Raw genomic sequence first — 26,841 nt, 5'->3', positions numbered from 1 at the left:
TCTATAATCAGTTCCGCTTTAGAGTCAGCCGATCACTTTTACTGAGCGCTTACTGTGCGCAGAGCTCTGTCCGGAGCACTGGGGAGAGTACGATAGAACAATAAACAGACACGTTCCCCGCCCACAGTGACCTTACGGTCTAGAGGGGGAGACAGACAATAATATAAATAAATTACAGCTATGTACCGAAGTGCTGTGGGGATGGGAAGGGGGGGTGAATAAAGGGAGCTAGTCAGGGTGACGCAGAAGGGAGTGGGAGAAGAGGAGAAGAGGGCTTAGTCAGGGAAGGTCACTTGGAGGAGACGTGCCTTCAATAAAACCTTGAAGCGGGGCAAGAGTGATGGGAAGATCTCGATCGTGAAGTCTCAGAGCTGAGGTCAGCCTTCCTTCTCTCCATCACATCTACTGCCCAAACCTTTCCCCCAGAAAGCTATAAAAACCAGAGGGCAGAGTTTACTTGCAAGTATTAAATTCCAGTCTCCCTCTGACTCAGAGAGTATTATAATCTAATGTCCATCTAGAAAACTGTAGTTGTTGGCTCAGATTTCACCCACCAGCAGTGGAGACCAGAGGAAAGAGGAGGAATGAACCAAGCAAGACCACTGCCTCTATCCATTATTTGGGGACCAGGGAGCGTTAGAGAAGCAGCGCGGCTCAGTGGAAAGAGCCCGGGCTTGGGAGTCAGAGGTCATGGCTTCGAATCCCGGCTCCACTTGTCAGCTGTGTGACTGTGGGCAAGTCACTTCACTTCTCTGTGCTGCAGTTACCTCATCTGGAAAATAGGGATTAAGACCGTGAGCCCCGCGTGGGACGACCTGATTACCCTGTATCTACCCCAGCGCTTAGAACGGTGCCCTGCACATAGTAAGCGCTGAACAAATAACATTATTATTATTATGAAGCTGGTCTTAGCTTCCTTCTACCGCCTTATCTGAACCCAGGCCCCCAGCTGGCTTCGGTTTCCACCTCCACCAATTCCTGCTGGGAAGCGAAACAAATCTAGACTGTAAACCCCCTCTAGATGGTAAGCTCCTGGTGAGCGGGGAATGTATCTGCTAATACGGTTCTAGTATATTCTCCCAAGCGCTTAGTAAATTGCTCTGCACACCGTAAGCGCTCAACAAATACGACTGACTTACTGGCTGAATGAGATAGGTGATAGTCATCGAGTAACCAGCGTGGGAAGTGAAATGAAATAGTGGCACCATGTTTGGAATATTCAGACATTGCAGTTTCCACGATTGAGGTGGTAAGCACTCAACGTTTGATTTATTGATTAATTAATGCTGGTCCTTAAGGGCTTCCTATGTGTTTGCACAGTTCTAAGCACTGTTTTGGATGCAAAATAATCAGGTTGGACACAATCCCTATCCCATATGGGGCTCACGGTGCAAGCAGGAGGGAGTAGGATTTATTCCCCATTTTACAGATGAGGAAACAGAGGCACAGAGAAGTTAAGTGACTTGCCCCAGATCACACAGCAGGCCAGTGGTGAGAGGGGATTAAAACCCACATTCTCTTACTCCCAGGCTCTTTCCACTAGGCCATAATAATAATGATGGTATTTGTTAAGCACTTACTATGTGCCAAGCACTGTTCTAAGCTCTGGGGAAGATACAAGGTAATCAGGTTGTCCCACGTGGGGCTCACAGTCTTCATCTCCATTTTACAGATGAGGGAACGGAGGCACAGAGACGTTAAATGGCGTGCCCAAGGTCACACAGCAGACATGTGGCAGAGCCGGGATTAGAACCCATGACCTCTGACTCCCAAGCCCGTGCTCTTTCCACTTGGCCAGGCCATGCTGCTTCCCGGTAAGTGACACTCCTAGTGGGTTCGCTGATGAGATTTTCATATCAGGAATCCCACCCTGGAGTTAGAGGTTGTGCTCCATTGATCCGCTTTCCATCTCGGCAATGCTGACAGCCAGACAGAATATATTTATTTATTTTATTTTATTTTCACTGTATCTGTTAAGTGATCACTATGTGCCAGGCACTGTTCTAAGCCCTGGGGTAGATCCAGGTAATCAAGTTGGACGCAGTCCCCTGCCCACATGGGGCTCACAGGTTTAATCCCCATTTTACAGATGAGGTAACTGAGGCACAGAGAAGTTAAGTGACTTGCCCAAGGTCTCAAATGTATTCTGGTGCCCAGGTGGACAGTGTGATAAAGTAAAGGCAGGGAAGCACAGGTCCGGCAGTCCTGATTTTAAGGGGTGACACAGAAATCGTCTGCAGAAACATCCATCTCTCAGCTACTGTTTTGACAAGGAAAGGTCGCACCAGAACGAGATGCATTTCCATCCCTTCAACATGAACCTCCTCCCTCAGGCCACGGTCTTCACCCGGTGCTGGAATATCAGCTGCACACCCAGCCAATCCAAATACTGCAAGCTCTTTTCTTGCCACCGCTAAGCTAATAAATAATAATAATAGTGGTATTTGTTAAGTGCTCACTGTGTACTAAGCGCTGTGAGATATACAAGATAATCAGGTCCCACATAGGGCCAGCAGTCTAACTAGGAAGGAGAACAGGGGTTGAATCCCCATTTTGCAGAGGAGGGAACTGAGGCACAGAGAAGTGACTTTCCCGAAGTCACACAGCAAGTTAATGGAGGAGCCCGGATTAGAATCCAGGTCCTCCGACTCCCAGGCCCATGTTCTTTCCCATAAGCCTCCTGACCGGTCTCCCGACCTCCGGCCTCTCACCCCTCCACTGGCTACTTCCATCGCTTTGCATCGGACAACATCTGCCAACCATCTTCAAGACCCTCCTCCTCCCGGCCCTGCCTTACCAGTCCGCTCTAGTCACCCGCTAGTCTCCACCCCGCCGTCTTCATTCCTCCCAAACCGACTTTTCAAAAGGTACCTCACTCTTGACCATCCTGCCCCGGCCCTCTCACTTGTTTTAGAACTCCCTCCTTACCCAGAGCAGCCAGACCACAACTCTAACCACCTTCAGATCCTTCCTAAGATCCCACCTCCTCCATCAAGCTTTCAATCAATCAATTAGTCATACTTATATAGTGTGCTAAGCACTCGGGCGAGTACAGTATAACAGAGTTGGTAGACGGGTTCCCTGCCCACAACAAGCTTACAGTCTAGAGGATTTTCCCCCATTAATTTTCCAGCATCTTGGATCATATCATCCCTTCTGCCAACTCTAGTTGTTATGAACCCATTTACGCCGTCCTTAACATTCACGTATACATGTCCGCTTTATTTATTTTTTATTTCTCTAATTGTAAATACATTTGTCTCCCCTACTGAAGTCTGAGGTCCTCGGAGACAGGAAACACGCCACTTAGTTACGTTGTACTTCCCAGCACTGAGCCCAGGGTATTATACCAAGTGAACACTTGAGAAATCCTTCTGGTACTACAAAAGCGAAAGAAAATCATTTAAGATATGTAAGAATTTATAAATATTTGAAATTTAAGATGAATTTAAGAGATGAAGGGTGGACACATACTTCCCCAGGAGCCCTCACTTTGCAGGACTAAATCAAAAGGAAGGACATGAAGGTCAAAATAAAAATCACCAAATGAGAGACTTACCCTATCAATCAGTGAATCAATAGCGTCTATTAAGCACCTACTGAGTGCAGAGCACCGTACTAGGAAATCTTTTTTTGCATCCCTTCTGTTGCCTAAGCCTGTATCCTATGCGCCAATCAGCGAATCATGTTTATTGAGCACTTAGGAAGCATTTGAGAGAGTACAGTACAGTTGGGAGATTTGATCCCTCCTCTGGAGGAATTTACAGCCTAAAAGACTGTACCATGATTACGGTATTGCCCAAATCTAGAGTATTTCCCCAGTGTCAGTCAGTCAGTGAATAGTTTTATTGGAAATAATATTGCAGAGACTGTACTAAGTGCTTGGGAGAGTAGAATATTACCACATAACAGACATATTCCCTGGCCACAATGAGTTTACAGTCTAGAGGGAGAGGGGACCTTTGTATTCCCCTTCTAATTCCTTGAGAACTCCGGCAGGGCATCTGATCCCTGGCATTCGGCATATAAAATAATACTACTTATGGTACTTGTTAAGTGCTTAGTGTGTGCCAAGCACTGTTCTAAGTGCTGGGGTAGGTACAGGTTAATCATGTTCGACGCAGTCCCCGTCCCACATGGGGATCACTCTCTTAATCCTCATTTTGCAGGTGATGTAACTGAGGACCAGAGAAGTAAAGTGACTTGGTCAAGGTCACACAGCAGGCACGTGGTGGAGCCTGGAGGAGAACCCAGAATCCTCCTGACTCCTAGGCCCAGGCTCTATCCGTGAAGCCACGCGGCCTCTCTAGCCTCATAACGGCATCCGATCCTGCCCCGTACCGGACAGCGGCCGGGCGGCCCGAACCCACGTTCTCCTGTACCCAACCGGATGCTCGGGCGCTTTAGCGTAAGTACCACAGAAAATCAGTTCCTGCCAAGTTGGAAACGCAGAGGCACCCGATCCTGTCTCAGGCCGTCTCAGGGAACTTGTCGGCCGGGTTTGACCCCGCTTAGCTTCTTAGATCTGACAAGATTAGAGCCTGCGGGGCCGAGGCCGAAGGCTTTGAGGAGAGGCACCAAGCGCTCAGCACGCCAGGAGGGGTTTCTCTCTTTGGATTTCCTCCCTGGGTCTGCTGCTTTCCGACCCGTAGCTGGGCTCACTCACGAGGCCTCCGTCCCCTCCACGGCCCCCTGCCTCGATGACGCTCGGCGGGTGGTCCCCGGCCGGCCCGGCAGGAGGATCAGGGGAGCTGGGGACGAGGGAAGGGGGTCTCGTTGAGCCTGATCTCTGGCAAAGCACAGGGAAGCTCCAGCTGCCGAGTGAAGACGGCTCGCTGACTTTCCATTGGAAATCGATTGCCTGACGTCAGCGGCGCCTCTCTCCGCATCTCCCCGGCCTGCAGCTTCCCGATCGTTTTAGAGTCCGTTCCTGCATCCGGACAGACCCAGAGGTGAGGGACGGATATCGTCCTGATTGGAGAAAATCACCGGATAAAGTGATTTTTTGATTAATGGATTGGTTAAGCACTTACTGTGTGTCAGGCACTGTATTAAGCGGTGGGAGAGATGAACGCTGATCAGGTTGGACACAGTCCGTGTCCCACGTGGGGCTCACGTCTTAATCCTCATTTTACAGACGAAGTAACTAAAGCACAGAGAAGAGAGGTGACTCGGCCAGGGTCACACAGCATACAGATAGCGGAGCTGGGATTAGAACCCAGGTCCTTCTCACTCTCAGGCCCGTGCTCCGTCGTCTAGGCCACGCCGCTTCTCATTTACAAGCAGTTAGACCGTAGCTGCCCCATATATAAACGTGTAGCAGGACTCACCCTCAAACATCTTGGTTGTAAACATTTCTTCTCTGTAAATCCCCTCCCTCCGCTCTGTTTTTCCAACTTCAGCTTCTGAAACATTTCATCAGGATAAGAAATAAGCCAATGAAGGATAGGGGTTGGGATTAAAGCAGTCGATCAGCACCCCCCCTCCTACCTTACCTCACTGATTTCTTACTTCAGCCCAGCCTCACACTCTGCTCCTCTCGCACCAGCTCAATTTTGTCTTGACACCAAACCCCTTGCTCACAATCTCCCTCTAGCCAGGAGCTCCCTCCCTCTCCATATAATAATGTTGGTATTTGTTAAGCGCTTACTCTGTGCAGAGCACTGTTCTAAGCGCTGGGCAGATACAGGGTCAACAGTTTGTCCCATATGAGGCTCACAGATAATCCCCATTTGACAGATGAGGTCACTGAGGCCCAGAGAAGTGAAGTGACTTGCCCACAGTCCCACAGCTGACAAGCGGCGGAGCCGGGAGTCGAACTCATGACCTCTGACTCCCAAGCCCACGCTCTTTTCCACCGAGCCACGCTGCTTCCCCACCTTCAAACCTTTATTAATCAGAGTTGTTGAGGGCGTACTGTGTACTGAGCACTTGGGGGAGTTCAATATAACAATATCGCAGAGCCGGTAGGCACATTCCCTGACCAAAATGAGCTTACAGTCTAGAGGGGGAGACGGACATGAACATAAATAAATAAATTACGGATATATACATAAGTGCTGTGGGGCTGGGTTGTAGTCAGAGCACATCAGGCACATCCAGAGGCAGGGTGTGCCCGGGGGGGGGACGGCAGCGGGCTGGAGGAGATGGAGGTACATTGAGTAGGTCGGCATTAGCGGAGCCAAGTGTAGGCTGAGAGAACAGCGAGCTGAAGGTGAGTGTGTGCTTTAAAGCTGATGCTAAGGAGTTTCTGTTTGATGTGGAGATGGAAGGGCAACCACGGGAGAGCCTTGAGAAGTGGTGAAACATGGACTGAATGTTTTTGTAAAAATCTGGTTGACTACGAAGGACACATCTCCTCCAGAAGGTTATCCCTGATTAAGTCGTCCTTTCCCCGGCTCCCTCTCCCTTCTGTGTGGTCTACGCGCTTGGATCTTGGGACATCTAATACTGCCCCACCGTCAACCCCAGAGCACTTAGGTACATATCTGTAATTATATATTATAAATTGTTTATTTATATCAATATCTGTCTTCCTCTCTAGACTGTGAGCTCACTGCGAGCAGGGAACCTGGCTACCGGCTCTGTTGTACTCTCCCAAGTGCTTAGAACGGTGCTCTGCACACAATCAGTGCTCAATAAATGCCATCGATGATGACGGTGGTGCTACGTAGATCCGCACCTGACACGTCCACTGGGACACCGGCAATTGCCCTGTGGCTCTTTCAACTGGACTCCCAGGTTTGCTTATTCCTCGTTTCTGAGAAGACCCGGTGTTTTCAAAAGGCGCCAAATGGTGTCTTTCTGGCCCATTAACTCTGCAAAGCCTCTTCCCTTCCCACGCTATTAAAATCTTTGCCCCCTTTTCGCTTCCACAGTCGCAGTGAAAAATTGTCACCCACGTGTGAGGTCCAAACCCAAACAGCTGACAGCTTCATTTCCAACTGGTAAAATTCTTTCCAGTAGTAGCCTTTCCAACTCTGAACAGGTGCCCATCAACCTTCTGGAGGAAACATCGCTGTCACTGAGGTTCCCACTAACCTTTAATGATAATAATTGCAGTATTTGTTAATAATGAGAATGGTGTTTGTTAAGTGCCTACTATGTATCAAACGCCATACTAAGTTCTGGGGTAGATAGGAGATGATCAAGTCCCGCATGGGACTCGCAGTCCAAGTAGGAGAGAGGAGCAGGCTTTAAATCCCCATTTTGCAGATGAGTGAACTGAGGCACAGAGCAGTTGAGCGACTTGCTCGGAGTCACACGACAGACGAGTGGCAGAGTCAGGATTAGAACCCAGGTCCTCTGACTCCCAGACCCGTGCTCTTTCAGTAAGACACCCTGCTTCTCACAGACCCTGCCTAGACAAGGCATGGTTCGGCAACTTCTTTAAACACAGTGTGGATTTCTCCCCATCCGAACGTAGATGCCGGAAACCAGCAACGAATGTGCTCTCTTTAGCCCCTGGCAGGGTTTAATCTAATTTCAGAGCCATCCCCCCTTAAATTTAATCAAATCTGCTCTATTTTTCTGGAAACCCCTTAAACTGGGTTTGTTTCGACTCAATATTGCTCTTCCTTCTGATTTCCCTTTTTCCTTCAATCCACGAGGAGCATGCAAAGCGAGCATCCAGGGCTGGTTCCCTCAACTCCATGATCGTTTTTTCTTCCCGAATTTAGTTTAATAATAATGTTGGTATTTGTTAAGCGCTTGCTATGTGCCGAGCACTGTTCTAAGCGCTGGGGTAGACACAGGGGAATCAGGTGGTTGTCCCACGTGGGGCTCACGGTCTTAATCCCCATTTTACAGATGAGGTAACTGAGGCACCGAGAAGCGAAGTGACTTGCCCAAAGTCACACAGCTGACGAGTGGCAGAGCCGGGGTTCGAACCCATGACCTCTGACTCCAAAGCCCGTGCTCTTCCCTAATTTCTGATGTACGTACATTCCCCCTCATCGTGTCCCTCTGAATAACAAATTAGAGGTCTCCGGGGAGTCAGGGCCAGAAGTCAGATATGGGATATAATTTATGATATTTGCAGCCTTTGGGGGAAATGACTCATTGGACCAATATAAGCAATGATAACTCAGTTGAATATGACTTCGATGTTAAAAATAAGGTATGTTTATATGGGAATAAACTTCCTCAGCTCGTTGCTCTTCTACTGTACATTCACTGGTTCTCCGCATACTATGACTCCCCTTTGGTTAACCTTTTAAATTCCACTGGGGTAGATAGAAGCAAATTGGGTGGGAAAGCGTCCATGTCCCACGTGAGGCTCACGCTCTCTCTCCCCATTCAACGGATGAGGCAACGGAGGCCCAGAGGAGTTAAATGACTTGCCCGAAGTCACACAGCAGACGAGGGTCAGAGCTGGGATTAGAACCCATGACATTCTGACTTCCAGGCCCGCGCTCTATCCACTAAGCCGTGCTGCTCTTGTCCGAGCTCTTACTGTGTGCTGAGCACAATACCAAGCAGGTGGAAGTGCCCGGTAGAGTTACAGAGACATGATGCCGGCCTTCAGAAAGCTCACCGTCTAGCGGGGGTAGCTTCCGATTGAGTATTTTGCCTTGCAACAGCAATCACACTGTGCTGTAGCCCTTCCCTAGCAGGAACGTGCCTGGGCAGACGGGAGAGAGCGAGATTAGCACTGATCGAAACACTGGTACTAGAATCAGGTCCTTTGCAAAGGCTCCAAGTCCCGAAGTCTTCGGGACTAGAGCGAGGCTCATCCATCACTTACGACCAAAGACTCCATCAGATTTGGGTTCCTTCGAGAGGCAGCGGTGGCCCAGTGGAAAGAACCCTATGTTGAGTCGGGAGATCTGTGATTTTATCCCAGCCCTATCACTCGTATGCCGGGTGAACTCGGCCGGATGGCTTAACTTCTCTGTACCCCAGTTTTCTCATCTGTATTAAGGGGATAAAATGTCTGTCCCAGCCTCCCTCAGACTGGGACACCTGTAGAGAATAAGAACTCGACTAAGGCTTAGCAATGTGTTTGGCATGTACCATGTGCCTAAAGAAAACCGCTATAATAATGGTAATTGTGGTATTCGTTAAGCTGTACGCCAGACAATGTACTAACTTGTGGGATGGAAACGAGATAATCCAGTCAAACACAGACCTGTCCCACATGGGGCTTGAAGTCTAAGTAGCAGGGAGAATAGATATCGAATCACCATTTTACATATGAGGTAACTGAAGCACTGAGAAGTTAAGTGACTTGCCCCAGATCACACAGCAGGCAACTGACAGAGCAGGGTTTAAAACCAAGTTCCTCTGACTTCTGGGCTTTTTCCACTAGGCCACACTGTTTCTCTACTCTTCTTAGGATTCCAAATATTTTATTTACCATAGTGTTCATTCCACATCGTGGGGAGGAGGACGGGGTTCAGCAAATTTTCACTGAAGTGATTTGAAAAAAATCAGGTTTGTATTTTAGACTAGAGGTGGGCAGGGCTCCTTATGGAAGGGAACTTGTCTGGTGCTTCTGTTTACCTTCTTAAGAGTTTAGTATCAGTGCACTGCACTGATTAGGTGTTCAATAAATACCATTACTATCACTACAGAGCTAGGACAAGAATTAAATGCAAGTGGGATGAAGGTTCCATGAGAAGACCCCACGCGATCCAATTATAGATAGCCCTTAAAGATACTTAGAGATAAAAAAAAAAGGCTCATATTCCAGGGGAGCGCTTTTCGCAATAACATGTTTGTTTACTTGATGATAATGGCTTTTATCAAGTGCTAAATATGTGCCAAGCACTTTACTAAGCACTGAGGTAGATACAAGAAAATGAGGTTGAACACAGTCCCCAAACCCTCATGGAGCTCACATTCTAAGTGGGAAAAGAGAACGGGTATTGGATTGCCATTTTACAGATGAGAAAGCTGAGGCACAGAGAAGTGACTTGCCCACGGCCACATAGCAGATCAGTGGCCGAGCCAGGATTAAAACCCAAGTCCGGCGCGTGCTTTCCCCCTAGGCCACGCTGCTTAATTTTCAGAAATGTGGAGAAAGAGGGCTGATCTGAACCGGATAATCCCTTGCAATCTAATTTAAAAGTCTCACTGGGTTTGCCCAGTTTTGTGGCCTCCCAAACTAAAGGTAGAGGCAACCATGGGCCAGATCTCACTAGCAAACAATTTAATTAACTTCTTCAGCTATTTCCCCCACAGCTGGTGATTACTTGTGCTATCAGCGGCACCTTAAAGTATTTTATCAGTCCTCTCATTTTGCAGCATTTTGTTTAATGCTCTTACCTGTCATAAACCCTTACAGCGGTCTGCAAACAACGAATAATAAATAATTATTATGTGTGTGACTGATTTACTTGGAAAAAACATGAAAGGCCACTAAACTGGAGTTTCTTGCCCCACATAATGTGCGGAAAAGAAATGAGCATCAGTAATCACTGTCAACAGTTTCTTGTAACGAAGAATTGAATCATTTATCTGTCCTGCATGTGTAAATTATCATCATTTTCTATTCCCAAGAAAAGGCCTAACAGCAATTTATGTTATAAAAGTAATAAGATATGAGGACTTGGTACAAAACACCACTTATTTTACCTGGGAATGGTTGATATCAGTGTAAGACAGAATTGCTTTACTTACTCATTTAGACAACTAACTCATCTTTTGTAAGGGACTTCCATATTTATGTAGTTTCTCCCCTACTTTCCTTAACTGTGCTGAGAGCTCATGGCTGGCTTATTACATTTAGGAGAGAAGCAGCATGGTCTAGTGGATAGAACAGAGGCCTGGGAGTCACAAGGACCCGAGTTAGAATCCCAGATCCTTCATCTGTCTGCTGGATGACCTTGGGAGAGTCACTTCACTTCTCAGTACCTCAGTTCCCCCATCTGTAAAAGGGAGATTAAAACTGGGCGCTCCATGTGGGACATGGACTGTGTCCAACCTCGTTAGCTTTATTCTATGCCAGGGCTTGGTACAATGCCTGGCACATAGTAAGAGCCTAACAAATACAGTTAGAGGGAAGGAGAGGACTTTGATCTTCTAGTTTTATAATCTATAGTTTTATAATCTAGTCTTCGATTGGACTATAAGCCCGTGATTGGACTGTAAACCCGTCATAGGGCAGGGACTGTCTCTATCTGTTACCGATTTGTTCATTCCAAGTGCTTAGTACAGTGCTCTGCACATAGTAAGCGCTCAATAAATACTATTGAATGAATGAATGAATGAATAGTTTTAAGGATACTTTCTCCCTTTTTGAGCAACCAAGGGACCGCCATGGTACATTTGAGTCTGTCCTGCTGAATAATAATTTAAATTTTGACATCCATTGAGTCCATTATCCGAGCAAAGAGATGTTCCCCGATCCATCGTGTCTTCTGGGGTGAAATCCTGAATTTGTTTCCAGAAAGTAACTGAGTGTTAATTTTCCTCACTCATCAGTCTGGTCACTCATTGTTTCCAATGATGCATTTTCCCCTGAGGCTGAAAACCCACTGAATTTCTCTAAGCCTCAGTTACCTCATCTGTAAAATGGGGATTGTGACCTCGAGCTCCACGTGGGACATGGACTGTATCCAAGCTAAATAACAATTCAGCTAATTAGCTAATCAGCCTAATCAGCTTGTATCTACCCCTGTGCTTAGAATAGTGCTCGGCACAAAGTAAGGGTTTAACAAGAACCATTTAAAAAAAAATACTGCTGAGCTCCTCCCTCAACCCAATCGACTTTGCATTCTATAAAATGTTTGGAAGTTTCTGGAGCCTCATTTTAATAATAATAATAATAATGTTGGTATTTGTTAAGCGCTTACTATGTGCAGAGCACTGTTCTAAGCGCTAGGGTAGATACAGGGTAATGAGGTTGTCCCACGTGAGGCTCACAGACTTCATCCCCATTTTGCAGATGAGGTAACTGAGGCACAGAGAGGTTAAGTGACTTGCCCACTGTCACACAGCTGACAAGTGTCATTTTAGTGGAAACTGCCAGATTTCAGTATACCACGTAGCTCTCTTTTGTAGTTTTTGATGGCTTATCTTTTTTGTGGAGCCACCTTCTATGGGAGAAGCAAAAGCTGTTTACGGCCTAGGAAAAGAAAAATATGAGGCAGGATGACCGCGGGTGACTAAGCAACCTTTTCTTAAAGAGCACGTCTAGGAGAATTGCCAAATTAGGCTAGGCCTCTGAGGGCCATGGTCACCTTCCACACCTCTCGTGAATCTTTGATCTAAATTCCTTGGACTAAAAGGAGGAAAGGTTCCTTTCTGTTATATTGTACTCTCCCAAGCACTTAGTACAGTGCTCTGCACATAGTAAGCACTCAGTCAATACCACTGACTGATTGATTGGGTTGGAAGCTGGTTGAGGCTTCTGGAGATTGGCGAAGTTCAAGAGGAAACCCCTGGAAGGGCAGGTAGGGGAAGTGGGTAACTCAGCAATCATTAATGCTTCCCCATCTCCTGAAAGAGTGGTTTTAAATCCAACAGCAATCGAGCAAGAAATCAGATAACTCTTTGGGGAAATCTGGACCTAGCTTAGTTCATAAAACGAGGAAAGGGGGAACCATCTAGGAAAGGTGCTTTAGAATTAGTCCTAATCCAGGCAGTCATTCGTATTTATCGAGCGCTTACTGTGTGGAGAGCACTCTGCTAAGCACTTGGGAGAGTACACAGTTGGTTCAGTGGATCAGTGAATCAATGAATGGTATTTATTGTTCGCTTACTATGTGTAGAGCACCGTACTACTACTACTAATAATAATGACGGTATTTGTTAAGCGCTTATTATGTGTGAAGCACTGTTCTAAGTGCTGTGGGGGGGATACAAGGTGATCGGGTTGTCCCACTGTGGGGCTCACAGTCTTAATCCCCATTTTCCAGACGAGGTAACTGAGGCCCAGAGAAGTCAAGTGATTTGCCCAAAGTCACACAGCTGACAAGTGGCGGAGCAGAGATCAGAACCCGTGACCTCCGACTCCCAAGCCCGGACTCTTCCGTTGAGCCACGCTGCTTCTCTTGAGTCGTAAGTTTAAGATTAAACTCTTGAGAGAGAACAATCCAACAGAAGTAGCAAATAAGTTCCCTGCCCATGACAGGCTTACATCTAGAGAAGAAGACAGACGTGAATATGGCTAGATAAATAATTTATAATCATAGCATGCCTATGCTGTACCACTATTACTTATCAGGAGGTTGCCTCAGTAACCATTATGGTCTTTGCCGTCCACAGATCCCAGTTCATTTTAGGGATTCCTGCTGAGTCTATCCGGCTCTTGGGCTGTCATTCATTCATTCATCCGTTCAGCCATATTTATTGAGCGCTTACTGGTTTTTTGGGGGTTTCTTTTTAGTATTTATTAAGCGCTTACTATGTGCAGAGCACTGTTCTAAGCGCTGGGGTAGACACAGGGGAATCAGGTTGTCCCACGTGGGGCTCACAGTCTTCATCCCCATTTTACAGATGAGGGAACTGAGGCACAGAGAAGTTAAGTGACTTGCCCACAGTCACACAGCTAAGTGGCAGAGCTGGGATTCGAACTCATGACCTCTGACTCCAAAGCCCATGCTCTTTCCACTGAGCCACGCTGCTTCTCTATGTGCAGAGCACTGCACTAAGAGCTTGGGCGAGTACAATACAACAATAAACAGACACATTCCCAGTCCACAATGAGCAGTCAATCATATTTACTGAGCACTTACTATGTGCAGAGCCCTGCACTATATGCTTGGGGGAGCACAATAAAACCTAAATGGCAGACCCATTCCTTGCCCACGACAAGTTACACTGGTGGCATAGATCAGGAAGGTGGAACCAGGCCTGGAATTTAGGTCTCCTGATTCCCAGAGACAATTTAAAGATTCTTCTCCTACCTCCACCCCAACAGTGGAAGAAGGAAAAACCAGAAACCAGGTACATTTTTGCTTCCCCTACCGATAATTTAATATCTATCTCTCCTGCTCGATTAGGAGCTCCTTGAGGAGAAGGGATTTTGTCTACACACTCTACTGAATTTCCTAAACATTTAGCAGGGTGCTTTGCACCGAGGAGCCGCTCGATGAACCTCACTGATTGATTGGTTGTTTGGGTGGCTAATGGGCACCCTCACAAAAACCCACACACCTCTCTGGACCCTCAGCACAATGCAGGGCTGTGAAATGGAATCGGCAGAACCTAAAGATGCTCCAGAACCTTTTTCTTCTCCCAACTTCCTGTATACAGGAGGTACAGGGGGCTTGATGGTGGGAACAGAGGAGGAAGGAGGCCGAGCATTTGAAGTTAAAAGTCCCAGACATGAAGGTACCGGAGGTTGTATCTATACCAGGCAGGAGAAAGATTAGCCGAAGGAAGAACCGTCTAGTTCAAAACTAGGTGCATGGTCACCCTAAATGAGCTCCTAGCCAGGGTGGGAATCTAGCTTAGTATTCTTCCTGGACAGGAGTAGGCCTCTAGTTCTCCAGTGTGGCTAGTTCAGTAGTAATAGTATTTATTAAGCACTTACCGTGTGCAATGCATTTTTCTAAGTGTTGGGAAAGAATACCCAGGTGGGAATTAGACACAGTCCCCGGCCCTCGGGACTCACAATAAAAAACAACATGGTAATAATAATGTTCACTGTGGCATTTGTGTTAAGCACTTACTGGGTGACGAAGACTGTGGTAGATCCAAGATAAACAGAAAAGATACAGTCTCTGTCCCGAGTTGGGCTCGCGGTCTAAATTTATTTTGCCCAATCCACCCTAATCCTGCCCCCAGAATCCCAGCGCTGCCCTTTGCCCCAGGAAACCCTGGGAAGAAGCGGAACTGATCGCACACTCCAGGTACCTCTAATGCTTGTGGGAGAATTAAAAAGAATCAACTGGGCTTGAAGAAAAAAAACAAGAAAGATCCAGTGTTTAATGCCTGATATTTCAAGGGATAAAGAAAAGAGAACAAAACTGTCTCAGAACATGAAAAAAAATACTGTTTCCATTCTCCTCAAAGGAAAATATTTACAAGAGTTTTATTAAAAATTACAACTTCAGAGCTGACTCGGGAGAAAGGACAATTAAACTGTTCAGATAATTCTGTCGAGAAAAATTAGCGGTGTTATTGGGAAGGCTGGTTGTTTCTGAAATATCCATGGCAGAAAGGCCTCTGTGCAGGGCCGGTATTGATTCTGAAACAATCTTACACATGATAAATGAGAATGCGCTTAGGAGAGGATTCAGTCATGAGAGCTCCCAGATCAATCAGCTTGTCAACAGGCAGACTAAATTCAATTTTTATTCTTAGTAAACTCTTATTTGGTGGCAGAGCATTGTGTCTTTGGAAATTGCTTCACCAAAGGGGGGCGGGGGATGATGAGATCAGACCTGGCAAAGATAATCTTTCCAAAACAGGTTAAAAGTTAAGGTTTGTAGCTTATGACTTAGAGGGAAGGAATCTGATTATATAGTTTGCAGGGCAAAGCCCGTGGATTATAATCTAAGGGCCAGTCTTTGTCCTTGGTATAAAATGCACACTAAGGGCCGACTTCACTGAGTGACTGCTTCTCCAGTGAGGTTCAAGCCTGTGGGGTGAGCAGTCTCTTGCTGGAGAAGGAAATGTCTAGAGAAAGCCATCCCCACCTTCCTCTCCGGTATCATGAAACTCTAAAGGAGCCTTGTTCCCCAGTGCATTAGCTCTTTCTGGAGAATAGACTGGCACTCTAGAGAAACTACGTCGATCTGTCTGGGGAGCCTTAGAGGGAGTTGGAATTCTGATGTTGACATTTCCAAAACGTTCTCACCCTCTAACCCTTCATCTCTAGTCACCCAAAAGAGTCATTGCAGTTTTGAAATGGTCCCACTCCTCTAGAACCTCCAGTGGTTGCCTATCCACCTCTGTATCCAACAGAAATTCCTCACCTTGCCTCCTCCCACTTCATCACTCTACTCCTTTACTACAGTCCAGCCCGCACATTTCGCTCCTCTAATCCTAACCTTCTCACTGTACCTCATACTCCTCTATCTCGCCACTAACCTCTCGCCCACGTTGTGCCTTTGGCCCGGAACGCCCTCCCGTCTCATATCTGACAGACAGTTACTCTCCCCTCCTTCAGTGCCTTGCTGAAGGCGCTTCTCCTCCAAGAGGCCTTCCCTGACTAACCCTTCCTTTCCTTCTGCCTCACCCTGACTTGCTTCCTTTAGTCCTCTCCCTTCCCAGTCACACAGCACTAATGTACATATCTTTAATTTATGGATTCATATTAATGTCTGTCTCCCCCTCAACTGTAAGCTCACTGGGGACAGGGAATACGTCAGTTGTATTGTTATATTTTACTCTCCCAAGTGCTTAAGACAGTGCTCTGCATGCAGTAAAAGCTCAATAAATATGATTGATTGACTGACTAGCCCCAAGGCACTGCCAGTGGAGAAGCTTAAGCACCAAGTTCAGAAATAATAGTAGTAATATTATTTTTTATAGTATTTTCAGGCATTTACTATGTGCCAGGCATTTTACTAAGCCCTGGGGCAGATACAATCGAATGAGGGTGGACGCAGTCCATGCCCACAAGGGGTTCACAGTCTTAATCTCCATTTTACAGGTGAGGTAACTGAGGCCCAGAGAAGTAAAGTGACTCACCCAAGGTCACACAGCAGACAAGTGATGGAGCTGGGATTAGAACCCATGTCCTTCCGACTCCCAGGCCCGGTCTCTATATACCATGTCATGCTGCTTCTCTAGGCCATACTGAGACTTTTTCCCTTAAAGAAAAAGCTGAATTCCCCTTCAGCCTGGGAACCTTCATCTCCCGAAGCCCACCTTATAGTAAACAAAGTTACACCATTAAAATTCTTGCAGGGTTTTCCCCCTTGACTCCCTCTGGAGGAAAAAAAAAAAGAAAAAGGAAAAAAAATCAAAATAACAGGAAACCTCTAACAAACAAAGTGCTTTGGGAAATATAGTGTTCTGCTGCTTGTGCAGTCTAAGATGAGAAAGAGGCAGATCTCGTTTCAGTGTTGTGTTTTAATGTGAAAAACTATCCCAATCCCTTATCCGTTAAACTATTAGCACATGAGCATCACTATGGGACTTAATAGTGCTTTCTTGCATGATTAGTAAAAACCTGTTAATTCTATTTATTTCTAAATACAAGAAAAGTAGACCAGACATGTATGTCAAGCTATTGAAATGCTAAAAGCCAATAATGCCATCTGACAATACTTTTCAACAATAACTAATTATTGCATGACTCCTCCCTCCCATATATTTATTAAGCTGTCTTTCCCCTCTAGTCCCTCATTTTGGACTGAAATTGAAAGGCCAACCGTTTGTCAGTCTCCGTCTTCATCATCCATATTTGGGCGGCGAGGGGAGGGGGTGTTTCTTATATTTGGCCTAATTGGAATATCACATTCCCGGTCGAAAGCGATATTAGGTTACATTTAGGAAACAAAGAATATTATATGTTTTCCTGATTTTTTAAAACCAGAATAAAACTGCACATCTGGTCTATTTTAGTTGTGGGATATGTAATATCTCCATCCTTCCCAAATGCTGCCTACTGTAAACCAAAATGAACAACTTTAGGAAGTGTTTCTTTTTCCCTGAAACCTGAACCTTCCAAGAAAATGCTTGACAGATGGATTAAAAATGAATGTGAAAAAATCAATAGGTATCGGAACAAAGAGATTTGGGATTTTTTTTTTTTCAGACCACAGGAACTGTTATAACTGGTAGATGAAATTCTTCCACGGGGTCAAGTGATTTTGACTCCCTCCGGGCCCCTAAAGGGCTGACTGGCCGATCTGAGGCAGAGTCAGCCATCCCACGATGGCTATGACCTTCAAGGTTACGGGTGGGAGGGCTGTGGTCCGGTCACTGTTACAAGACCGGACATGCCCTGGACATCTTAGTGACTGGACGGCCCCTTATCGGCCAGGAAAACTCAAACGGTTCCTCCATCTCTCCTTTTGAGAACGGGGCTACTTGGCTGAGGACAGGTATCCCTACCTGAAAAAAACGTCCTCTCCAGGGAAAGCCACCCTGTGAAGAGAGGAAGAGCTGGAGTCAGCTGAATGGGAGAGTCCTGATTTATTGAATTCCTCCACTAAGCCTTCAGCGGGAGAGGTAGCAAGCCGATGCTTACCGAGCCGGGATCTTACAGGGTGTTGTCGGCGGGGTCTGACCCCCACATTCATTCGTTCAGTCAGTCGATCGTATTTATTGAGCGCTTACTGTAATGCAAAGCACTGAGTGCTTGAGAAAGTATAATATTACCAAAAACAGACAATTCCCTGTGCCCACAATGAGCTTATGAGGAACAAGGACCGACCAGAGGGCCATCCTCTTTAGAGTAAAACCAAAATTTTACAGGTGCCACACTCCTCCTCAGCTCAGTAAAGAAAGAGGCAGCATTCTTTAATGGAAAAGAACTGAGGCTGGGTTTCAGGAAATCTTTCAATCTGGCCTGCCGGGTGACCTCGGACAAGGCACTCGACATCTTAGAGCCTCGGTATCTTCATCTGTAGAATGGGAAAAATGCCTGCTCTCCCCCCCCACCCCACCCCCCCCCCCACCAAATTGTGAGCCTTTGCAGGATGGTTTTTTTTTCTGTTTTGAGCTAATCCCGGCCCTGCCACCTGTCTGCGGTGTGACCTTCGGCAGGTCACTGTGCCTGTAGTCTCTATGCCTCAGTTTCCTCATTTGTAGAACACGGACCCAATTCTACTCCCTCCTACTTAGACTGTGGGAGCCATGCGGGAGAGGGACTGGATCCAATCTGATTATCTTGGATCCACCCCAGTGCTTAGAACAGTGCCTGACGAATACCACTGTCATCATTCGTTTATCTTTTTTTTTCTAAATGTATTTGTTAAGTCCTTACTATGTGCCAGACACTGTTCTAAGCACTGGGGTAGATACAGAGTAATCAGGTTGGACACAGCCATTGTCCCACATGGAGCTCACAGCCCTAATCCCCATTTTGCAGATGAGGAACCAGAGGCCCAGAGAAATTAAGTGATTTTTCTAAGGTCACACTGCAGACAAGTGACGGGATTAGAACCCAGGGCCTTCTGCCTCCCAGACCCCTGCTCTATCCATTAGGCCGAGCTGCTTGTATCTACTGCAGCATTTGGGAGTGTATTATGATTAGTAACTACTCATTATGTACAATAATTGTTATTAATAAGGCAATGGCTTCATTGCCCTTGTCCAGGGACTCAATTTGCCAGAAGTCCTGAGTCCTTCTGATACAGTGAGGTTCTACAGAATCATCTGATGGCTTTTTACTGGATTTCCAAGCCAACGTCATCTGTATTAGAAAGGGAGCTCCCGGGGCCCAGGTTACAGATCTAAAGAAACTGACCAAGAGAACTGTTGTACTGACAAAAAAAAGCAGCCTCCATTAACTGGACATAAAAGAATGTGGCCATCCACAGATCTGTGTTCCCCAGTCCATACCACCCATTCCACTATCGTTACTGGAGACTTCCAGTCTCTTTTCTTTTGCCATTGCAAGGAGGGATGGAGAAGAGCTGAGCTTCCAGCTCTCCTTCCCTGCCAACCTAGCAGAATGCAGGGACCGAATCCACTGTTTGAGATTCACTAGAGCATGAGTCTCTGAACCCCCTCTAGACTGTAAACTCATTGTGGGTAGGGAATGTGTTAAATTATTATATTGTATTTGTGCTCTGCACACAGTCTATGCTCAATAAATACGATTGACTAACTGACCCTCTGGAGCTCCACCCCTTAGCCCCTTCCTCTCCCTTCCTCTCTTCCACTAAATTTTGTTTGTGTTTTTAGTTGAAACATAAGTTCATCTCTCTTTCAAGTTCAGGTGCCCCGAGATTATTTATGATGAACAATCAATCGATCAGTTTTTTTTTTTTACCGAGGACTTTTACTCTGTGCAGAACACTATACTAAGCCGAGTGGGTAGATATGTTCCCTGCCCACAAAGAGCTCACAGTCAAGGAGTCCAGACATTAAAATAAATTCTGAATGTGCACATAAACGCTGTGGGGCCGAGGGTGGGGTGAATATCAAGTGCTTAAAGGATACAGATCCAAATGCATAGGTGAAGCGGAACAGAGAGGGAGGAGGAGAAATGAGGGCTGAGTCGGAAAAGTCCTCTCGGAGGAGATGTGATTTTAATAAGACTTTGGCAGTGGAGAGAATAGTGTTTGAAGTGGGCACTGTGATGGTACCAACCGCTCCAGAACATGGCAGTGCAGGCGGAGGCGACAGCATGACTGACCGATGCGGCCTAGGGAAGCCGGAAGGTCTCCCATCCTGCCTGGATTTCAATTTCGGGCCCGGCCACTGCCTCAGTGGCGCAAAGCAGCAGGATGGAGCAGGCCCGGAGGGAGCCTCGCGCTCCGGTAACCAATCTCCCAGAGATCGAGAAGTTAAGAAATGAAATGTGAGCGACGAGATCGCGCCCCCAGACAGGGCACGGGAGGGCACCAGAGCCTGCTAAAACCAAACGAATCCGACGCAGAAAAATCAATCCAAAAAAGAGAAGTCCAATGCAGCACTTCACCTGCACAGCAATAGGCTGGTTTGATTTTGGGGACCGTGAAGTAAACACACAGGCTATTCTTCAGGTTGGTCTCTACCCCGATCGCCTCGGCAGGCTCGACGTCCAAATCTCCGCTTCCTGCCACTGCTGGGGTCCGCACGGCCTTTGTGGGTCATGTCTTCTAAAAGGCGAAGACGAGACCCGATTTGAGCGGAATTATTTATCCGGAAGCCAGGGCTGACTTTTAGAGAGGGGCCTGCGTTGCGGTTAGCATTCTTCTGAGAGGTTGCGCCTTAAAATGCATATTTAGCTGATCTGTCCTCTACTCTGCGTCCCTGTGGCCTTACCAGGTGGGCTGACATAACTCATAAGAAATATTAGCACGAGCTGTTTATCACAGCATCCGCGAAACAGGCAAGTAATAAAAGTGGGCGCACGCTCACCCCATTACCACTGAAACAGATATCACAAAGATTATTCAGTGTCAGAAATCTAATTTTGTATGATATCTCTATATATTTTCGCTGTTAATTTTTCTCTCCAGTATTAAGGAATTAATATGCTTTGAATACCCCTCTAGCTACAATAGAAAAACTACTACTTATTGAGTCGCGCTGCCCAAATCCATTAGACAAATTTCCTTTACAGCAAAGCGTTGATGAATGAAATGTCCCATGCTAATGTAAGAATAATCAATTTAGAATGCTTATGACAATTAACAAAGCAGGAGATAAGCCGGGGACGGCCCGTGCTTTGTCAACCTCGATTTGGATTAAACTTGTGCTAATGGGATCATTTTTCTTCCAAAAGGTATTCTTTTTGGGCAGACCTATCAATTAATATGAATTATGCATGTAGAAAAGTACTAATGTCATTAATTAGACAAATTAATTTTTATGATGCATCCGATGGACTTACACAAGATGGGCTTTGATATCTTCCCTACACGTTTGAAATAAATGAAGAGTTTACATTGGGGAGGTTATTAAGGACTCAATCAGGATTAATCAAGGATAACCCAGTGGCAGGTTATTATAAGATTTCTTATGTTCCTTATGGTCTCCTCTGCCAGCCTGGTCACCGCCTTTTTGGTAGAGTGCAATTCCAGATTAATGGGGATACGGTGGAGATGATTTGACGCGTACTCTTCCTGAGAAAGGGACCCAATTCTACCCCTCAGATCGTAGGTTTTTGTTCCAAAGACAGAAATATCCGTCAATCAGTAATATCTACTGAGGGTGTGCTGAGTGAAAAACACACTAAGCCCTTGCAGAGTGCCACAAGGCACACGTTTCCCTGCCTTCGAGGAATTTACAGTCTAATGGAAAGCAAGCCGGCTCTGAACCCAGGTTCCCTGCTTCCCCAAGTTAATATAGAGGTTTGGTCGACCGAAACGTCGCAGCCAATCACAAAGGGGAGCACCAGGAACAAAATTAATCGATCATTCAATCAGCCGTATTTATTGTTTCCGGGGTGCAGCACGCTGACCTAAAAAGCTTAGTAGAGTGCAGTACAACGGAGTCGATGAGCACAATCAGCGTGGCCCCGTGGAAAGAGCACAGGCTTAGGAATCAGAGGTCAGGGGTTCGAATCCCACCTCTGCCACTTTTCAGCTGTGTGACTGTGGGCAAGTCACTCAACCTCTCTGTGCCTCAGTGACCTCCTCTGTAAAACGAGCATTGATTCATTCATTTAATAGTATTTATTGAGCGCAGAGCATATCACAATTTAGATTGCGAGCCTCACTTGGGACAACCTGATGACCCTGTATCTACCCCAGCGCTTAGACCAGTGCTCTGCACATAGCGAGCGCTTAACAAATACCAATATTATTAATACCTGCCCTCAGAGAATTTACCATCTAGACAGGAAAGGTGTGGAGCCAGTTTTCCTCACTCCCCCAAAAGCCCACTCAATCAGTGATATTTATCGAGTGCTCACTCTGTGTAGGACACTGCATTACTCACAGGCGAGAGTACATCAGAGCAGGTCGACGTCCCCTGTCCGCAACGAGCTTACCGTCTAGAGCTTACACTCAATCTCGCCGTACCCCAAGGATATGCCACCCAGGTGGGTGGGGAGGACTGACTGAACCTGAAGGACGATGTCAAGTAAAAAAAAAAAAAAAAAAAGCCGCCCCGAGGGAGTTCAGAGCAAAGATGCTGAAGATCTTTATACCCACTTGAGCCCCACCTCTTGAGTCTTTTTCCAGCCACTTGCTTTGCCATTCTTTGGTCCCTGCAATAAGTCATCTCTCACCAACTTGATGACTTGTCACCCAGTCCTCTTCCAGCGAAAGGAACGGAGCAACATATTGGCACAGTCTGTGAGAGCTGTCCCGAAGCAGATTTTTTTTGTGGGGGTCAACTCACCCATCCCTCTAAATAAACTCCCGTGTATGCAATTATAACTAATATATGGGAGATACGGATAGGGTGGAACAGATGTTGGAACCAAATGAGTGTACACAGAACAGCAGAGAGGAGTATAAAAATCCAAGTTTATATGGGACATCTGGCTAAACCTAATCCCATTCTAATTTATAAGGCTACAGCATCTGGACTTCTATTGTCAGGCTTCGGTTTTTCAGACAATTATTCTTCCCCCACCTCTACCTAATGCGATAGAACATGGCCACCATCATCGACCATTGGTTTTTGCTAATAAAAATCTCAGTGATAAGTACCCGGGATTATCCAACAGGTTCTGGCACAGAGCAAACCTCAGGATTCTGGGCTTTCTGTGTTCTTTGTTAGGAACCCCAGTTGTTTTTAGAGAAATAGGAGGTAAAAGGAAATCAGTTTATTCTTTGCGAGTCAAAAAGGCCTAGGATCCAGCTGAAACGACCCAACTTCACAGTCTCCACTGGAGTCAGCATTATGTCGGTAGGCCCCATCGCTTGACTGCCAGAGAGCGTTCTGTGTAACCCACCTCACTCATCTCAAACTCCAGATGGAGCCAGCACAGAGTGCCCAGCATTCCCTGGGCAGCAGCTGTTTTTATTATTATTACTACTATCATTATTAGAATTGAGTGCTCCACTCTTCTAGGCGCAGGGGTGGATAAAAGTCGATCAGGTCAGACACAGTCCCTGTCGCACCCAGAGCTCACAGTCTTAATAGGACGAAGAATGGGTATTTAATTCCCATTTTATAGATGGGGAAACTGAGGCACAGAGAGTGACTTGCCCGAGGTCACACAGGAAGCATTCGTCAGAGCCGGGCTTAGAAGCCAGGGCTTCCGACTCCCAGGTCAGTGGCCTTTTCAACAGGCCGTGCTGCTTCTCAATCACCCAGACAATGAGCCCCCACCGCGAAGCACACGGGAGGTCGCAATCTCACGTCTGCCCTGGGCCAAACTTATACCTTTGCTTTCTACCATGCTGAATTTGAACCAGTGGTTCCTGGGGTCACATCATCCTGGGATCAGCGCTTAGAACAGCGCTTGACATATAGCAGGCGCTTAACAAATACCATCATTATTATTATTACCATCTGGTTAAAGAGCAGATAACGAGTGCGGATTCTGTCCAGTGATCCAAAGTTTTATAGCTACCTTCTTTTTAGACATAAGGGGCGGATATTTTGGCAAAGCCAACACACCTCCCCTGGACCTATTGTTTCCCAACGTGGTTTCAAATCTGAAAATTGTCCAGGCATTAAAAGTCCCCCCCAAAAATGGAATCCGACTATCCACTCATGGTGCAGAGACTTCATACCATTTAGTAAACTGGTCCTGCCAACGGGAACCATGGCTTAGCCACTGCTGGAGCCAAGAGTTTCATTTACACTGGGATACGACCCCTAGCCTGACCTTTCAGCCGTAACACAAGCTCTCCTGTAGCCAAGGATTCTGAGTGGAGTATTTTGAAGATTCAGTCACATGTTTCTAAATTTTACATTTCCTCCAGAAAAACACTTTCTGAATTAATAAAACTCTTCTGGGACCCACAGCCATTAATACCCGTTCCCTGTTCTGCCTGCACACAATATTTTATTATGGGAGTAATGTGCAAAAATCCCCTATTATGAAGTCCCAAATATTTACTTTCTGGAGGTTCTTGGGTTTTATCAGGGTTGATTCGTACTGTCAACAAATTACCACAATGTGCAGAGTAAATGACTGAGGTAAAAAAAAAATATACACCCTTTCAGGCTGGCTTGGAAAGATCTTCCAAATTCTAGGGATCAAGTCAATAAGTAACAAAGAGTTAACCATCTATTCACGAACTACCACATAAAGTGCAGGATATAAACCTTGTAAATCATTTATAAACTTTTTATTGCTTACTAAGCAAACCTGCTAAGAAACCATTGAACATGCATTGATTGACTTTTACTTTTTAGGGACTCTGCTTTTCTGCTGGAAGCAATTTCAGTCGGTCTTTTGAAGAGTAAGGACAATACTTTTATAAAGTCAGTTGCAAAACGGAGCCATTCGATTCTGGTCGGGGCGAGGTAGGAGAAACTCATCTCTAACAGTTGTACAATAAATTTCTTCTATTTATTCCGTCCCGACCCGCAAATACAGTGGAACGAAAGGCTTTCAATCCATCGACGATATTTACCGAGCGTCTATTGAGGACAAAGTCCTGTACTTTGGGCTTGGAGACGTGTAATAAGGGTGAAATACTCAAGATGCTGACAGACTAAAATAGGGGAGACAAACCAACAGACAAAACAGATCTCCAAGCCGTAGTTGGTGGGGGGGAAGAACAAGGATATTCCAGGTAGGCGTACAGATAGGTCGAAACGCAATAGCTTAATGAATCATTGAATGCGCCGTTGGGTTAGTAGACACCCACAAGAGCTGAGAGAGGACAGGGAACATGTCTATCAAGTACATTATATTGTACTCTCTCAAGCGTTTAGTATGATACTCTGCACAGAGTACGCGCTCGATAAATATGGTTGATTGTGTATTAAATGTATGTGCTTAGATTTTGAAGTGTGTGGGTTGCAATACGGATACTTTCTGTTCAACTACTGAGTTTGCAGACTTCTGGGACCTGTAAAAGGAAACTGTGACTCACCTCACTGGTTATGCAGTTTTTGTTCCTAAAGGTTTTTTTTGGGGAAATAATTGAATTTGTAACCGATCAGGAAAATGACAACTGATGATTTGTTCATTCAATACATTATGTTCCCACCTCTCTTAGGATTCAAGGCACAGTTTTACCTCTCTCTAATCATTATGGCCTACGATCTGTATCACCAGGGTTGCAACAGGAGGCTTCCAGTTGCGCTCTCCTCCACAGACCGGTGGCCTCAGCGTGAGATTTCCCGTTGAAAAATTTCCAGATATAATCGATTGATCAATCAATACTATTCATCCAGCTCTTAATCTGTGCTGAGCCCCGTACTAAGATGGGAGTGTATCCCAGTGGATGAAGCCCGGGCCTGTGAGCCAGAGGACCTGGGTTCTGATCCTAGTGAAGACACAGTAGTGGTTCTTTAGCCATTTTATTTGTTTAACATATTTTCAGAGTTGAAAACATTTCATAAATCAGAACCGTGGTATTTTCAGAACCTCTTAGCAACCAGCAAAACATGTTTTTGTTGGTTTCCATTTTTGACAGTGCTTCAACTTCAGCTGGTGAGACTTTAGGGACAAAGAAGGATAACTTCTTAATTAGGGCTCCTGGAGAGGCCTAGTGGGGCATTAAGAGAAGCAGCGTGGCTCAGTGGAAAGAGCACGGGCTTGGGAGTCAGAGGTCATGGGTTCTAATGCCGGCTCTGCCGCTAGTCAGCTGCGTGACCTTGGGCAAGTCACTTAACTTCTCTGTGCCTCAGTTACCTCCTCTGTCAAATGGGGGTTAAAAAAAAAACAAAACCGTGAGCCCCACGTGGGGCAACCCGATCACCTTGTATCCCCCAGCGCTTAGAACAGCGCTTTGCACGTAGTTAAGCGCTTAACATATACCACATTTTTTTTTTTGATATTTCTAGCTGCCCCAAACAGTTTTGTCATCATCATCATCAGTGGTATTTATTGAGCGCCTACTATGTGCGGAGCCCTACCATCAAGACTGCTTCCTGTTGAAACACTGAGTGGAGGAAAGCCTCTCTGGAAGCTGGTTTCGCAGTCTAAATTGGAGGGAGAACAGAAGTGAAATCCCCATTTTACAAGTGAGGACCCCGAGTCACAGAGAAGTTAGGTGACTTGCCCAAGGTCACACAGCAGGCACCCGGGTCCTGCACCCGAGTCCTCTGACTCGCTAGTCTCCGCTCTTTCCACTAGGTCACGCTGCTCCTCGACCTCCCTAAATTTTGTCCTTCCCTGAACTTTAGCTTCCCTAAACTTTGCTCTCCATTAAATACTGTTTCTCATCTTTAATTCCATTTAATAGTATTTATCCCCTGACCCCT

This window comes from Ornithorhynchus anatinus, chromosome 11 (assembly GCF_004115215.2).
Source record: "Ornithorhynchus anatinus isolate Pmale09 chromosome 11, mOrnAna1.pri.v4, whole genome shotgun sequence".
NCBI classification, from domain to species: domain Eukaryota; kingdom Metazoa; phylum Chordata; class Mammalia; order Monotremata; family Ornithorhynchidae; genus Ornithorhynchus; species Ornithorhynchus anatinus.
This window is presented reverse-complemented; position numbering follows the sequence as displayed.